The sequence below is a fragment of the Castanea sativa genome, chromosome 5 (genome assembly GCF_040712315.1).
Source record: "Castanea sativa cultivar Marrone di Chiusa Pesio chromosome 5, ASM4071231v1".
Lineage (NCBI taxonomy): Eukaryota > Viridiplantae > Streptophyta > Magnoliopsida > Fagales > Fagaceae > Castanea > Castanea sativa.
In genome coordinates this window covers 79,829,441-79,836,347 of record NC_134017.1, presented here as the reverse complement: position 1 = coordinate 79,836,347, position 6,907 = coordinate 79,829,441, and the positions used below count along the sequence as shown (strand labels likewise).

General features: G+C 32.8%; 1 long non-coding RNA gene across 1 annotated transcript; it reads left to right on the top strand.

The window, feature by feature from the left end:
- Positions 1–678: 678 nt before the first annotated feature.
- Positions 679–4,187, top strand: LOC142634175 (uncharacterized). Its single transcript, XR_012844067.1, has 3 exons — positions 679–919; positions 1,337–1,968; positions 3,870–4,187. It is a non-coding gene; the product is annotated as an uncharacterized LOC142634175 (long non-coding RNA).
- The last annotated feature ends 2,720 nt before the right edge of the window (positions 4,188–6,907 follow it).

Here is a 6,907-nt window from a genome sequence, read left to right as displayed (position 1 = left end):
AAGAAAGGAAAGTGTGGGTAGATGGCATTGAAGCTGGACATAAGCAAAGCTTACGACCACATGGAATGGGGTTGCTCGAAACAAATCAAGGCCAAACTGGGATTTCATGAGAACTGGATCAGCCTGGTCATGAGATGTGTCTCCTCAGTCACTTATGCAATACGGGTCAATGGACATGCATGTGGACAAATTGTTCCGACGCGAGGGCTACGCCAAGGGGACACTTTGTCGCCATATCTATTACTGATTTGTGCTGAAGGACTGTCAACGCTGCTACACAAGGCTGTTCGAAATAAGAAGTTAAAGGATGTTGCGGCATCGACAAGGGGGCCTAGAATCTCACATTTATTTTTTGCCGATGACAGTTTGATTTTTGGGAGGGCAACAGTGAAGGAGTGCTCTGAAATCAAGCAGGTATTACAGGTCTATGAAAACATATTTAGAATAATGGAATTTACAAATTACAAACATATTGATAGAACAAGAAATTCAATGGACAGCTACATTCATCTTTTTTTTTTTTTTAAAAAGAAAAAGCCCAATCCAGCCCAATTAAAAAATTGGTTCGAAAAAAAAAATTGGTTCGAAAAGACAAAAGCCCAGCCGAACCGAACCGAACCGACTTATAATACCGCGAAATCATATACTACTATTATATAAACAGATACTCGTAGAATATTAGGGAGAATTTGACAGATTAGGGTTTTAAGAGAATCGGAGAGAGAATATGTGGACGATACTGATGGTCACGGTTAAAGACGAAGGTCGGCTGATGCCGATAGGCACGGTTGACGACGAAGGTCGCAAAATATTGGAGACATATTATGGGGATGGGAATGTGATTAAAGGTGATCGGACATTTGGGGCTATTATCCACCCAAAGATTCAAATTGTGGCTCAATTCACTTGGAATAAGAAGGTAAAATTTCATTCTTCTTTCTTTTCTTTTTGTTCTTTCGCCAATAAATTTTTGTTTAATTAGCGCTGAGTCTCAATTATTTATTTATTTTGCGTGGAGACTGAGTAATTTTTTATTTAATTAATTAATTTCTTTCTTAGAGTCTAACTAGTTAGTTTGATTAATTACTTAATTAATTAGAGCTGTTCTGTTTGTGAATTAGAATCTGAATTATAATTAATTAATTTCTTATATTGCTGTGTAGAATCTGAATTTTATATATATATATATATATATATATATATATATATATATATATATATATATATATATAATGTTAATATTTATTAATTAATTTCTTATATTCTTGTTAGATTTTTTTAGGGCTGTTCTGTTGGTTGGTTAATTTATGTGTTTCTTTGAATTATTGTTTTGTAGTTTCATTTGCCTTACAAACTTGTGGGGGTTGTTGGCGCCACTTGTACTCTGCTTGGTATCTTATTTCCATGGAAACAGCAAAATCATAAGAGGATAAGCCCACAAAAAATTTCGTCAAGACGGTCGAACGTTTTGGTGGACTCAGGTTCTGCATTTGCCTGCATTGGAGAAAGCCCTGCCAGAGGAACTAGTGAAATCTTTGAAGGGGCAGGGATTGTTGAAGAAGGGATCAATCCGGGTAGATATGGAAGAGCTGGATCTAGAAGAAATAGATTTTGAAAGGCTAAGCAGAGAATATCTTGTGTTGGAAGATCAGATTAGTACAATGAAAGATATTATGGGGAAGACTGGAAGAGAGCATTGGATGTGGAGGGATCAATCATCTGGGTAGATATGGAAGAGCTGGATCTAGAAGAAATAGATGAAGGGCTAAAGCAGAAAATCTCTTTGGTGTTGAAAGAGCGGATTATAGCAATGAAAGATTTGAAGGAGTAGAGAGCATTGCAGCGCTACATCTGGAACAGCTAGAGAAAGATCCAGAAGAAATAGCTCGGAAAGAGCTACAGAAGAAATACTCTCGCATGTTTGCAGAAATCCGAGAGAAGATGGAGACAAGTGCCTGCTAGTGCTTGGTAGATGTTTACCTGCTATATGATGTTTCTTTTCTATACTTTATGCTTTTATGTTCTCTCTGCCTACATAAAACTGCATATTACCATTTCCTATAATATCCGGTAGCCCTTACATCACTTTTTCTTATGGATCTCATTAAGTTACCTCTTTTCATCAACTTTTGTTTGTGGAAAATTCTGATGGTTGCATCTGAACTCTTTATTTGGATCCAATATCATCTAGATGCTTTAACGTCTTCTCAACTTTTTAACTCCTAATTTGACTTAACTCATTGTTTTAACCTATGGAAGAGACAATTCATATGAAAATTGAGTCATGTGCAGTTGAAAATATGTTAGATTCTTTGTATTCTTAACGTGTTAGTAATTTTTAAAGTACTAAAGTAATGCAGGCCAATTTATAAATTTCATTATGGGAAAGGCGAGTCACCTCGCCTTTAGCATTTCAGTCTTTTCTGTTTATCCATTTACATTATCTCATCCTACTTTCTAAATCCTATTGATGAATTTAGAAATTTTCTGTTTTAGCTGAACATCTGTGCAAAAGCAAAACCAGATAAATGTATACAATCTGCTTGGAGAAAAAAAAAAAAAAAAAAAAAACCTTACAGTTTAGTTCATGAGTGAGAGTTTAGTCCCATAAGTTCAAATTGATGGCTTTTAGTCCCTGAAATAACTTGGTCAAACTAAAAACTAACATGTTATGGCTTCATTATGACTAAATTACATCAGTTTAACTTAGGTAGGGACTAAATCGATCGCTTTAAGTCTTGGAAATAATTTTAATTTTCTCTTATATCAATAGTCACACCCATATCACTAGTATTCCCTTCTGATATACCTTGCTGCTTTTCCTTTTTCTTTTTGGCTCTTGCTGGTCCACTAACGTTGAAGTTGAATTACCATCTTTGTTTTTGTTGGTAGTGGTGTTCTTGTTATTGCTAGTACTCTTATTATTAATGGTTGTGTTTTCTCCCATGGGATTTATCTATCTATGTGACTGTCTAATTTTTTTGCTTGAACTGATTTTGTCAAGGTCTTTGTTTTGAGTCCTTGTCAGAGATGGGGTTGTCTTAATTCCAATGTTTGATGTGATTTTTGTGTCTTTAGAAGGCAATGGAAGGACCAAGGCAGTATTATCACCACTTAGCATTATATATACATATATAGTTTTGTAGTGAATAGTCATGCTAGGGATGAGGTTGTCATGGTATGCTTTCATTGGAGAGTGACACGTATATATGGAATGTCTTTTTTTTTGTGAGTTATGTCATATGTGGCATTGAGTGGGTGCAGGAGAAGTTAAAATAGGCTAATTGTTGTTACAAACTCTTCATTGCACAGTGTACACACACTGACTTTCACTGAAAAAAGACACTGACTTTTCGCTTATGTCTTTATTTTTATTTTTATAATAACAATCTTTAAAGATATTAACACTAATGGGAAATGTTTATCTTTGCTTTCCTTGCTATATGGAATAACAAATGTTTATCTTTTATGTTGTCTCTACCTACATAAAACTGCATATTACCATTTCCTAAATCAAGTAGCCCTTACATCACTTTTTGTTATGGATCTCATTAAGTTACCTCTTTTAATCTACTTTTGTTTGTGGAATTCTGATGATTGCATTTGAAATCTTCATTTTGATCCAATATCATCCAGATGCTTTAGCCTTTAAGGTCTTCACAACTTGTTAACTTTTAATTTGTCTTATCTCATTGTTTTAACCTATGGAAGTGACATTCTTATGAAAATTGAGTCATGAGCAGTTGAAAAATATGTTGGATTGTTTGTTTCTTTACTCTTGTTTGTTAGTGTTACTTTTCATGTTTATCCTTGAAAGTGTTTCAATTAGTGGCAAGAATTTAATGCTTATTTATTTCACTGAAATGTAGATATTCCAAACCTAAGTTCGAACAACAGGCATCAGAATTGCAAGCTCAGCTGGAATAATTGATGGAATGTTATGTCCTCTTGTGGCAGTGGGTTCTGTACATGATTGTCATCAAACAGCAACTATTGTTCTTTTTGAGATTGTAATCTTTTTAGGTATTTGTATACTGCCATTCAATTTTGAAACCAAGGGCTGTGAATTGAGTGAAACTGTATCTAGTCCAAAACTTATTGCTGAATCAGCATGAATTAACCACAGAAAATTCATGCTCAGCCCCTCTGTTATACAAAGGCATTTAACTTTAGCCTTCTGGTGTTTACTGAATGCTTACGAACTAAATGGTTTTGCAGCTTTACTTCGCAATTATGCATCTGTTTTTTGTTCAAAACACATGAACTAAAGGAAGACATTGTGTGTGTCTGCTCACTTAATCACGTCACATATGATGATCCACACGCTAGACATGAATATTGTTGGTGATTTTCATAGGAATGTATGAATAAGTTATAAAATCTCAAATATATATATATATATATATATTAATTACTTGATAGTTAGGGTGGGATTTGAACCTGATTTTCTCAAAAAAGAGCAGGCAGTGTTGTTGAGTTACAAGACTCTTGGCTACAAGACTCTTGGCTATAAGAGCTTGAGTATGTTTATTGATAGATATGGATATTTTGTAGAAGGTGCCAGTATCTATACACTGTTAGGGTTGTAACAAAGACCTTAGATAATCCATCCTTCCTTAACCTAATGTGTGGAGAGGGATTTAACTGAAGCATAGCATGTCCATTGAAAACACCCCACCCACCAAAAAAAAAAAGAAGATACATGGGTTCAATTGCTAAAATTTTAAAATGTAAAGGTCTTTTGTTACCAAAAATTGATAGTCTGTGCATTGCGTTTACGGAGGTACATGGGTTCTTGATACACTTTGTGATGCTGCAATGTTCTGGATGTTATGGTTTATAGTTGGTTTTTGTGTGTAGGCAGGGTTCAATTTGGTTGTCATTGCATTTTCTTTCCTTTCTATTGATGATGTCAAAAAATTGGCCAATGATGCTTGCTTTAAGAAAACTTGCTGCAAGTGAGATGTAAAGACATTTTCTTTTGTACATACTCATTGGCTTTGATTTAGCTTTTGGAATTCAGAGAAAACACTAGAAATGAAATTGCTCCTCTTTTGTATGATATTTCTACATTGGTACATAGTTTTTAAGTTTTTAGAATTATTAAAGTGAATAAGTCTGTTGCTAAAAGAAGCTCATGACAGTGCTCCTAAAGCTTTGTTAAATGTTGTACAGTCAAAATGTTTTGATAAATGACTTGGTGATGACATACAAAGAAAATTCATAACCAACATTTTATCAAGTTTTCTATCATGCGTCTGATATTCACTTAAATATAGAAAGGTTAGCACTAGTGGCATCGGATAAAAATCTAACACTAGGGACAAAAAATCTAACACATCTTCTGAAGGCACCAAAAATCTAACAGAAATTAGATTAGCACTAGTGGCATCGGATAAACTACAAGCTTGGTCAGTCACTAGATTAAAAACTGCTAAGGGAAATACAGAGTACCTTGGTCTCGCATTGTCTCTGTGAAGATTAAATTCTATCTCAGATAAAAAAATTACAAGCTTGGCTAGTCATTAAACAACACTTGGTCATTTATTTATTTTTAAGGAGACAAGATATATAGTCACAATTGATAAAACTATAAGAGTATGACCGGCTTAAAAGAAGAAAAAGAAGAAAAAAAAAAAAGTAGTACAAACTCAACCAAAAAAAAAAAAGTATTACAAATATATTTGTAAAGTCATTGGCAAAAAAATGAATATATGTAAAAGATTTTAAATAATAAATAAAAAGAGAGAAACAATATTACTATTAATTAAGTAAATGAAGTGTAAGTCAATTAATATTTAATACTATTTTTTTAACCATTAGATCAATTACAAATTTACGATCTACAAATGGTGTAACTCTTGCCAATTTGAACCCATCTATATATATATATATATATATATATATATATATATATATATATATATATATATAAAAGAAGGGCTAAACTGTAAAAACCATATTTACTCTTTAATTTTTGTTAACATTTAATCATGCCCTCCTATTGACCCTTGTGGCCGTACATATGTCAATTTATGCTTGGTTGAACGTTGCTCCTTTTCTTGTACCATTTATACATTCCTCATATTTTATTATTTTTAAATAGTTATGAGAGACAAAAAAATAATAATAAAAAAAAAATTTTGATGGGCTTCGGCCGAACCACACAGCCCAACAGAGAGAATGTCGGCGCCACCAACATATATTAGCATTATTGTGTGCGGGTTTTATTGCACTTATTATATTTGAATAGACCTACTAGTTTTTTTTTTTTTTTTTGAGAATCAATACACCTACTTGTTTATTGTTCAGTATATAAACATTCGTCGTCTTTCATTGGAAAATAAGATGTAAATATAGTTTTTTGTGTTTTTTAATGTTTGATAGCATCAAAAAATGTGTCAAAATTATTTTGTCAAAAAAAAAATATATATAACTTATTTTTAAAGATTATTTTTCATTGAACTTTTTATAATAAAAAATATATTTTAGTCTTACAAAAAGCTAAATAAAGGAAGTTAAATATTAAGTCTAGTCAATAGTGGAAAGAGGTTAACAAAAGTTATGATTAATAAGAGCAACAAAGGTATTAGGTAGGACTTCATTTGGAGTTTAATATTGAGTCAAGCCAAGCCGAAAAAGTAAAAAGAACAATGTATGGAGAAAGAATGGAAGTATGGTAGGATTGGAGTACTACTTTCCTTCCATTTCAATTTAGTTTACTCTTACGTTTGAGTAATGTTTGCGTTTGGAATTTTTTTTTTTTTTTTTGGCGTAAATTCATTTTTGGTCCCTCTATGTTAGGTCATTTCTCGATTTGGCCCCTAAATTGATTTTGCTCCTAAGTCAGTCCCTGACTTTTTAAAATCATTTTTAACGTAGTCCCTACTGTCAACCCGATTACGGA